This window comes from Schistocerca cancellata, chromosome 1 (assembly GCF_023864275.1).
Source record: "Schistocerca cancellata isolate TAMUIC-IGC-003103 chromosome 1, iqSchCanc2.1, whole genome shotgun sequence".
NCBI lineage: Eukaryota > Metazoa > Arthropoda > Insecta > Orthoptera > Acrididae > Schistocerca > Schistocerca cancellata.
Window position 1 is genome coordinate 172,177,818 of NC_064626.1, and position 9,699 is coordinate 172,187,516.

Below are 9,699 nucleotides of genomic sequence, written 5' to 3' on the forward strand. Positions count from 1 at the left end.
ATAAAGTAGCCAAATTACTTCCTACTATTACAAAGACAGATTCTACAATACTGCAAAATCATCTTTAAAAATTGTTTTGAACAACTAAGTGGTAAAAACCTTCATTTGATGAGGAACAAAATGCGAATGAACTCCAGGATTGGTATGTAATAATTTCCAATGAACAAGAATTATTGCAAGGATCAACACGCCACAAAAATTAAAACCATCTCACAATCTAGTCCCAGAAAATGTACAGTACCACTGCCTTACAGTTACACAAGGAGGGGTGCTTCTATAAATGATGTTAGGGTGAAAGCTTGCTCACAGCTTATTGGGTTGTTGCAAGAAATGTCTGAAACCATGGAAGTACAGTTTCTGGGTGCCCTAAGAGCTTGGAATGGAATATCAAGAGTAAGAAGCTCTTGTGCTGGATGACAAAAGCTGATTCTGGGTTAGTCATTGTTGGCTCCAGTGCACATCAACATTCACCACCTGATAACCGTGACAGATTCTGGCCCCAGTGTGCATGCTTAAAGTAGAGTGCTGACTATGAACAGTGTAGTCTTGTTCTCCTCATGCTATTTCTACATCCTGAGGCATGGTAGGGAATTCTTTCAAGTTTTTGGATGACGTGGTGGCCTACGCAGTGGCATATATTTCATTGCTATCAAACGCTGGATGAGGTCCCATAGGCAATCCAAGCCATACATCTGCATTTAAATGTTGTTGCAATGGGCAGTAGTAAACAGAACTAACACTAACCTAGTGTTGGAGCCTGGTATGTTGTATAATCAGGCAGTAAAGGTAAAATAAATGTTTGTGGTCAGCCTACTCAATTCCCTGCTTTGAGCCCTCTGGAGAGATATGCAGCCTTATTTACAAAACCCCTGTTGAATAAGAGGGTCTGGTTGTCCTGACAGCAGTAGCAGCAGCAGCACTAGGAATTGACACTCCTGCGGGCTTTGATCATGTTAGATGGAACATGACTCAAGAGTGTAAGCTCTGTATACAGGTCAGTGGGGGAATTTTTGAAGCTTACTGTAAATTTAGTAATTGTGTTGTGTTGACATTGTTGTCTCGTCGTAATAAAGAATTAAAACTTGTTAGCGCTACCTTTTGTCCTTATAGTAAAACACATTAGAAAAAGTGTTTTCATTGTTCCATGCAACCTCCCATAGTTTGTTGGATTAATTAATTTTGGTTTAAAAAATCCTCACAGGGAAATATGACACTAGAGAATAATATTTATTGTGGTGTCCCGTGTAACCTCCCAGAGTTTGTTAGTTTAAATAATTTCCACCCTGCATCTGTCTAAGAAGAAAAATCTAATCAGTGTTATGACTTAGAAATAAAATTTTACACATTTTACTCCAGGTGAATTGTTTTCTTTCCTTATTGTATATTTTTTCTGGTCTTGAAAAGATACACCTACAGGTCACCAACATAGCTAGAATACACAATCTTTTCAGAAGTAGTTGGCAAAATATTGGGTAGAGCAATTTTCTGGATTCCCACGAATTTAAAGGATCATTGTTTCTGAGCCATAGCACCTATTCTTTATCTTTGATGCTGTATGTCAGCTCTTCCATTTCGCTTGCCTTTGCTGTGCCATGACTGGCTGCATAAAGATTTAATGGAGTGGGCTAGGATGGTCATGAAGTCAGTTAATTTGCACCTAAGTTGGAGAGAGAGTTACAGGGATGATCAGGAAAGGGCAGTACTCCTGTGTGAAAAGTGGTTGGGCAGTTTTGGTCTGGGTGGGTAGCCCATGCTAGAGCAAGGAGGGGTTGCTGTTGGCTTGATGCGACGCAGAGAGGCGGTACAGTAGATGGGACTTCATGTCATGAGGCCTCCTTGGCATAGCAGAACTGGGGTTAGCAGTGTCCATAGTGGAAGCCGTTGCTGTGCGTGGGCAGTTTACGCCTGCACATGGCTGTGTCCTGTCCTATGGATCGCACAATGTCTTTGGCCTTCTCGCTGCTCCTGCTGCTGCTGACTGTACCTTTTCTTGTGGGTGAGAAGTTTGTTACTATAAGTACTGTGTGCCAAACAATTAAGTTGTTATTGACCCATTTCTTTTTATAAACTGTACCATGCTGTTATAGCACTGTTTTACTGTTCTGGTTCAGCAGACTCTGAATTCTGTCGCTCTTATAGTGCTACATATGCTTAAGCAGTTGGATATGGTTACATAAAGAAGACAGTGTAGTGGTTTCATTAATTTTCACTTTCCTGTGCAGCAGTTTAAAGATAGAATTATGTCGGCCATATGACCTGGAGCAGATGCCAGTGTAGAAACCTATTTAAAAAATCCTTGCTTTCACTGGTTGGTTTCATATTGGAAGGTTCATTATCTCATGTTGTTGGTTGATAAAGGTTGGTGGCTCAGCAAGTACTGTCACACTTGGCAGTGAATTTATTGCTTTTTGTATATGTTGTGGAGTTGGACTTATTTTGCCTGTATTGTGTCAGAAATTGTTGCCGTGTGGTGCATTCAGGAAGGACTATGCTCTCTGAAGTGTGCCATAGTAGAATAAGAGTTATAATTCTACAAGGCCAGTGGTTCCCAACCTTTTTGAGACAATTACTCCTGAACGAGGTCATATAGAAACCAATACCCTGAACAGAGTTCAGTGTCTAACTAAAGTTCAATGCAAAAAAGAAAAAAATAACAAAATGCAGTTATTCACAAACGAGCAGGAGAGAATATACACAAGCAGGAGGAAATGCACAAAAATGCATTTGGAACAAAATACAATCCAGCCACAGCTCAGGACAGTCCAAATTCAACAAGGATGATACAGTTTACTACTCTAGACCTGTGGATGATTTCCATCGACAGCCACAGGACTCGCACAGTGTAAACTGCAAGGGGAAAAAAAAAAAAGAATGCTGAAGATGCCGCAATTGTGGTGAAATATGTCTGGGTAGTAAAACAAAACAACTGCTTGTAAAAAGGCTTAATTCATTATTATGGGAAAAAAGGTTTAAATGTTCCAATTTTAAAAATTACAGGAAAATATACAATAATTTATTAACATTCAACAAATAAAACTCACATGTTTTTGTAAGAGTTGTATTAAACCAGGAAATGAAAGTCAATGAGATGGTTGGTACTGCTTATTTTTAACAATCTTTTTTTATATTCAGTTTGGTCTCTGCTAGTGCATATTCTAAATGTTCCTATTTAAATTGGTCCCTTGCTTTTTTTTCCTTCCTACTTTTTTTTCCACCAAAGTCACAAATCCACTTTCCCACCTATAAGTTGTGGTGAATGGAGTCAATATTGTTGTTTTTCTGATAATAATGGGTACTCACCACTCAGCTTTCTCCAAAATGTTGCCTGTTCTGTTTCGGAGAAATCTGTTTTAAGTGTGCTGTCTTCACTCAGACCAAGAAATTCTGCGTTGTATTGAATTTCACTATCTGAAAATATACCTTTGTTCACTGAAAATGTCCAGGAAAATAATTATTGTCAGAATTTATTTCTGATGATAAATGCTGACTTATGCCATTTGTGAATGAACATTTTTCGTTGTTGGCATCGAGGATTATTGTCATTTCTGGGAACACCAAAATGTCTGGAACTTCAGCCCCAGTTGGTAAATCTCCAACCTCTGAACAAAACTGGTAACTTTATATTGTGCCGTCAAAATATTCCCCATATTTCCTTTCAAGCCAAGGTTAAGCATATTGATTTCAGCAAAGAAATCCGCAAGATATGCCAGTTTGGAAATAAGTATATTATCTGTTATTTTGGCATATGAGTCTTTCTTCTTCTGTGTCCTCACCTTTTCTAGAAACAAAGCAATTTGGGGTCAGAGCACAAGTACTTTATGCAACACCTTGCCACATGACAACCATCAAACTTCTGTGTGGAGCAAGAGCACATTAAATTTTGGTCCAACAAGAACTCTACCGCGGATATGGCTTACAATCTTCACTACCTAGGCGAGTACGTTCAGCACATCAGGTGGAAGTGTTTTCACTGCCAAAACATAACAATGTATAATGCAGTGGCTGAATTTTGCATTTGGAGGAACTTCTTTCAACACTCTGTGGAATCCAGAGCAAATGCCCAACATAGAAGGTTATCCGTCTGTACATTCAACCACCAACTTCGACCATTGCAACTTTCTTCCTTCAACAAAATTCTTTACTGATCGAAGAACATCCTCACCACGTGTAGTAGTGTCCAGTGGTTCCGAGCAAAAGTATTATTCTTTCAGGCCATCATCTTTTATGCATCAAACATAAAAAAAGCAGCTGGAAACAAAGTGCAACATCACCCAATACATCTAACAGCCGTGCAAAAAAACTACTTGATCTTATTTCATTGAGTATTCTGTTCAAAATATCCAAAATCATGGCTTCTGATCGTGTTGTTAGAAAGAGAGATGTTGTTTATCTTTCCTACATGTTGCTCTCCTAGAACTAACATCACTACATCTAGAAAGCAAGGCTTGATGAGATTGTCTCCTATTGTATGAGGTTTCTTGTTTCCAGCGATTTGAAGAGCGATTTGGTATGGAGCTTTAAGACCAGCTTCTATCGACTGAGGAAAGCAGCCGAACCCATATGTAAACTTGCGAGTGCAACTTCTTTGATTTGAAGAATTCGATGTCTTTTCAGTGAACTCTGCATGACTTTTTTCAAAATGATCTTTTAATTTGCTGCTTCTCATAATCTCTGCTGTTAGCACTTCACTGCACAGAGCACACTGGGGCTTTCATTTAAAGAGAAAGTTGTCTGAAGTGTGGACATTTGAGAAAGAAGCACACCATAATGCGTTTTAGGGAAAAAGGGTCACGAAAATGTTAGAAAACATAATGCAACTGATACTGATGAGTTCTGGTTTATGTCTATTTGCAACTGAAATAATTTATGTTTTGCCATAAATGTCTCGCCACACGTTATTACGAAGCACCTTTAGTAGCCTGACGTGTATACATATTTACGTACTGCTCTTGGCATTAATACAACTGCAGTTGGACATAATCTCAGAATCATCAATATACAGTTGCTATACTTTGTTCATTGTAAGTTTAACGTGGGTGTCAGCATTACATTGTAAGTTCAAAACGAATGTTAATATTGCTCTATGTAAGTAAAGCAAAGCTTCATCAATCCAAAGACTGTTTTCAACACCACAGTGTTTTACTACGTGTGGTCCTGTTGGGGGTGGTATGACCTTGCCTTCCTCCAACTTTACAACTGATTTACCCAGCCTTTTATGGAGGGAACTACTGTCTAACATAGATCCTGAACCATAGCATAACTCGGCATTTTTCACGCCAACAAACTATGCCAGAGGGGAAAGAAGTACTAAGTGAGAGATAAAACTACAAGGGTTGAGCAGGGATCCAACCCGAGGCTTTTAGATTTGTAGTTTACCATGGAGCTCTCTAGATTAACTGGTGAAGGAAAGAGAAGATCTGGCCAGAGTAGCAGCACCATGTTTATGTCTGAGAAAGAGGTGGTCGGAATAAAAGCATACGCTGCAGCAGTCAAAAGCCCAGTACGCTCTGATTGTGAGACGCAGAACTGCTACTCACTGTCGCCAAGGCTGCTTTCGGACGGCAACTCATTGAGTTCATGTCACTGCATATTGGATCCGGCGCTTGCAGGGCTATTTCCCAGGCATTTTGAATTCTAACCGAAATGGGATTCTCATACTCAGCGTTGCGGAAGATTACCAGTGCTGACTGAGTCAGAAACAATTGACAAGTGAATATAGCACAGTGTCGCCATGCAGTGTACTATCTGACAAGTTACAGCATATCACATATTCCATAAATGACTTAATATTCGCATGTGCAATGACCCAGTGAGTGTTTATATTCACATTACGCCAGTTGTTCTCACTGAGTATCGAGCGTTACCACAAAGAAACTAAACAACTTAGAGCTACTTGTAGAGAAAACTGGGAATTGTGGGATTCTAATGACAGTAAATATCAAATAAAAAACTAAACTAATTGATGACTGGTAGTGGGTTGCCAATGGCAACGTATGCGAAACCGATGAAGTGAAGAACAGTACACTTACTTCAGTGACAACTGCTGATATATTTAGGATATATTGAATGATACATGAAACTCATAAAGGATTCTGCCGTTGCCAGAAAGTTTGCTTGATATTGCAGTTACGTTATCTGTGTGCATTATTCGATTTTCATATAAAACAGATGTTAAGTCTTTAAATGACATTCAATAAAAAAAGTTTCAAACTGTTCAACTGTGTCAACAAGTAGTCAACCCTTGATCTATGATACTTCTGAATCAGCGCAAAAATTTCATAGTGGCGCACCCCTCCTTCCCTCGAGCATTTGAGACAGAATGGCAAAAATTTAAAAATAAATCGATTTTTCAAAAATAGACAGGGTGGCAAAAATTTAAAAATAAATCGATTTTTCAAAAATATGTTCATTTTGTAGCACATCATTCTGAAAAGTTGCATATATAGAACATACATGTTCGAGGAAATGTAAGACATGTTACTCGGTCTTAAGTGTGCAAAAGTGCAGTGCCACGCCTCTTCATGTAGGATCCTTCTATCACACGTCACTGTATTTCGCTCTGTGGAATTCAAACGTGTATATTTTGTAATGGAAGCCCTCAAACCTACATTCAGGACACTGGAAATTAAAATGTATTGTGAGAGTGCTGCTGCTTCCAGTTGGCCGGTTTGAAATCCTAACCCCCTTAAAAAAACTCACAATTTATACTGGGTGGGATTAATTGTGACCACTGGCCCGAATCTAGGGGGTGGGGCAAACTGGCTATCTGCCCCGGGCAGCAATTTCATGAGGCACGAAAGCCATATTCATAAAGAAAAAAAACCACACTTTGTGTCCCAAAGTGCCTCAGCATTCAGTGCTCGTTGGTCTATCGGTTATTCTTATGATTTTGAAACGCACCCAGTTGGTTTTCGAACATATTCTAAGTTGATTTCTTAGCAAGTCGTCAGTTGACTTTTGAATGCGTGCATAGGGGAATTCCGCCAGGGGAATCCCGGTCGCATCCAGAAATAAAAAAAAAAACTTCCCCACTGACAAAAGAGGACGGGGCTATACGAGCTGAGCCGAGTAAACCCGAACGGATGACTGCCAGTCGCTGTTTATTTATGGTGTTGGCTGGGTGTGCGATTGATCAGCGTTGTCATAATAATTAGCGAAATCCTTAGATCCAGACTACCAGAGTGGAAATAAACGACCAACAGGAATAACAGCTCAGAAAGATTACATATTATCTTCTCGGTGATTCCAAGAAAATTAAATTTTGACAGAATTTTTTTCCAGATCACTACACTACCAGTTTCACGCTACCTGGTTAGCGGGCGCTATAATTCCTGTTCTCGGAATAGCGCGGAAAACGCATTGTACGAATACGTAGTAACGCCTGACTGGAGAATAAATGCGGGATAAGTCAAGCTGTGGTTCTGTCAGGATTAGTGGAGTTAACAAGGGAATAAGTTTCGAAAATGGTAGAAATAGTTACAGAATTAGTGAATACAAGATCGTTTGTTAGAACGAGGAAGGACAAGAAACGGGGACATCACACACATTATATGGAAGAATATGACGATCCCAAATTTATATAAAAATTTCGCACTGCTACTTTTAGACCTCATGCCTGAGAAACTGGAGCGTATGAATGAAATGTGAAACTATTTCCTAACATAAAACTTTTTGCTTGTAGTAGTTCTAGTAGGCATTTTATACTGGTTCTTCATGAATCATGTTCTGTCGTGTTATTTACGTAAAAATGACCATGTGTGCCAAGATGGTCTCGCTTATTTGGTATGAGTTACAACTGCTGCAATATTAGAAAGCCCTGTTTCGTTTCATCTAGCAACAGTGATAAAAAAAGATGTAATGAAATCGAGAAACCACACCAGTCTTACGTACTATTCCTATTAACAGCTTTTTCATTATTAGATAACGACAATTGTATTTTTAATGGATCAGGTAATTGATTCTGTCGCAGGAAGGAAAGCACGCCGTGTAAAGCTGTAGCAAATTAGAGAGAGAGAGGGGAAAAAAAAACTGCTGGGACCTTGGGATTGGGCGGGAGGAGTGGCAGGGCGCCTCCATCAACTTTTTGCCCCGATTAGGAAATATTGTTGATACGGGGCTCGGTAACTGGGATTATAAGAATTCTTCAGAAAATCTTAACGCTTTATTGCCTATTAAATAATAACTTTCTCTTTTGTATGACATAAAATTAAATATAGTAAACATAAAACCAATAACGTCAAGACGCTAGCGAGACAGTACACATTTCTCCAATCCTTAGGTCCCAGCAATTTTTTTCCTCTCTCTCTATAATTGCTACAGTTTTACAAGGCTTGATTTTCTTTCTGCGAAATAATCTATTACCTCATCAAAGTTCGTCAAACATTTTGCTCCATGAAAAATCGAAATGTCGTTTTCTAATACTGAAAACGTTGTTAATACGAATGCTACGCAAGACTGGTGTAGTTTCTCAATTCGATTAGGTCTGTATTGTCACTGTCTGCTAGATAAAACGAAACAGGCCATTCTAATACTGCAGCAATTGTACCACAAGCCAAATAAATGAGACTGTTCTGGCACAAATGGTCATTTTTACATAAAAACATGACAGAACATAACTCACGAAGTACCAATATCAAATGCCTATTAGGTCTACTACAAGCAAAGAGTTTTAAGTTTGGAAATAGTTTCAAACCTCATTCATACGCTCCAGTTTCTCAAGCATGAGATTGAAAAGTAGTAGTATGAAATTTTTATATAAATTTGGAATCGTCATATTCTTTCATATAAGTTGTGCGATGTCCTCGTTTCTTCTCCTTCCTCGTTCTAACAATCAATCTTGTCTTCACTAATTCTGTAACTATTTCTGTCATTGTCAAAACTTATTCTCTGGTTAACACACAGGTTGAGTTATCCCGTATTTATTCTCCAGTCAAGCATTATTACGTATTCATACAATGCGTTTTCCGCGCTATTCCTAGAATAGAACTTAAAGCGGCTGCTTACTGGAGAGTAAACAACCGTTAGTGTACCGATCTGGGGAAAAAAATTTCTGTCAAAATTTCATTTTCTTGGATAAACCGAGAAGATAATATGTAATCTTTCTGAGTTATTATTCCTGTTAGTCGTTTATTTCCACTCTGGTAGTCTGAATTTCTGGATTTCGCTAATAATTATGACAACGCTGATCATTCACACACCTGGTCAACCACATAAATAAACAGCGATTGGCAGTCATCCGTTCGGATTTACTAGGCTCAGCTCGTATAGCCCCGTCCACTTTCGTCAGTGGGAATGTTTTTTCATTTCTAGATGCGACCGGGATTCCCCTGGCAGTGACATCACATACACTATGCACACATTCAAAGGTCAAATTACGATTCGCTCAGAAATCAACTTAGAATGTGTTCAAAAACTAACTGGATGCATTTCAAAATCATAAGAATAACCGATAGACCAACGAGCGCTGGATGCTGAGGCACTTTGTGAAACAAAGTTTTTTTTTTTTTTTTTCTTTATGAATATGACTTTGGTGCCCCCTGAAATTACTGCCCGGGGCAGGTACCCGGTTTGCCTCCCCCCCCCCCTCCTTCTCGCCCTAGATCCAAGCAAGTAGTTCAAAGAAAACATTTACCCTACTTTTTAACACCGGTGTTAACCACAGATAACAGCTGTTTTTCAGATTACGGTACAGCACAATAA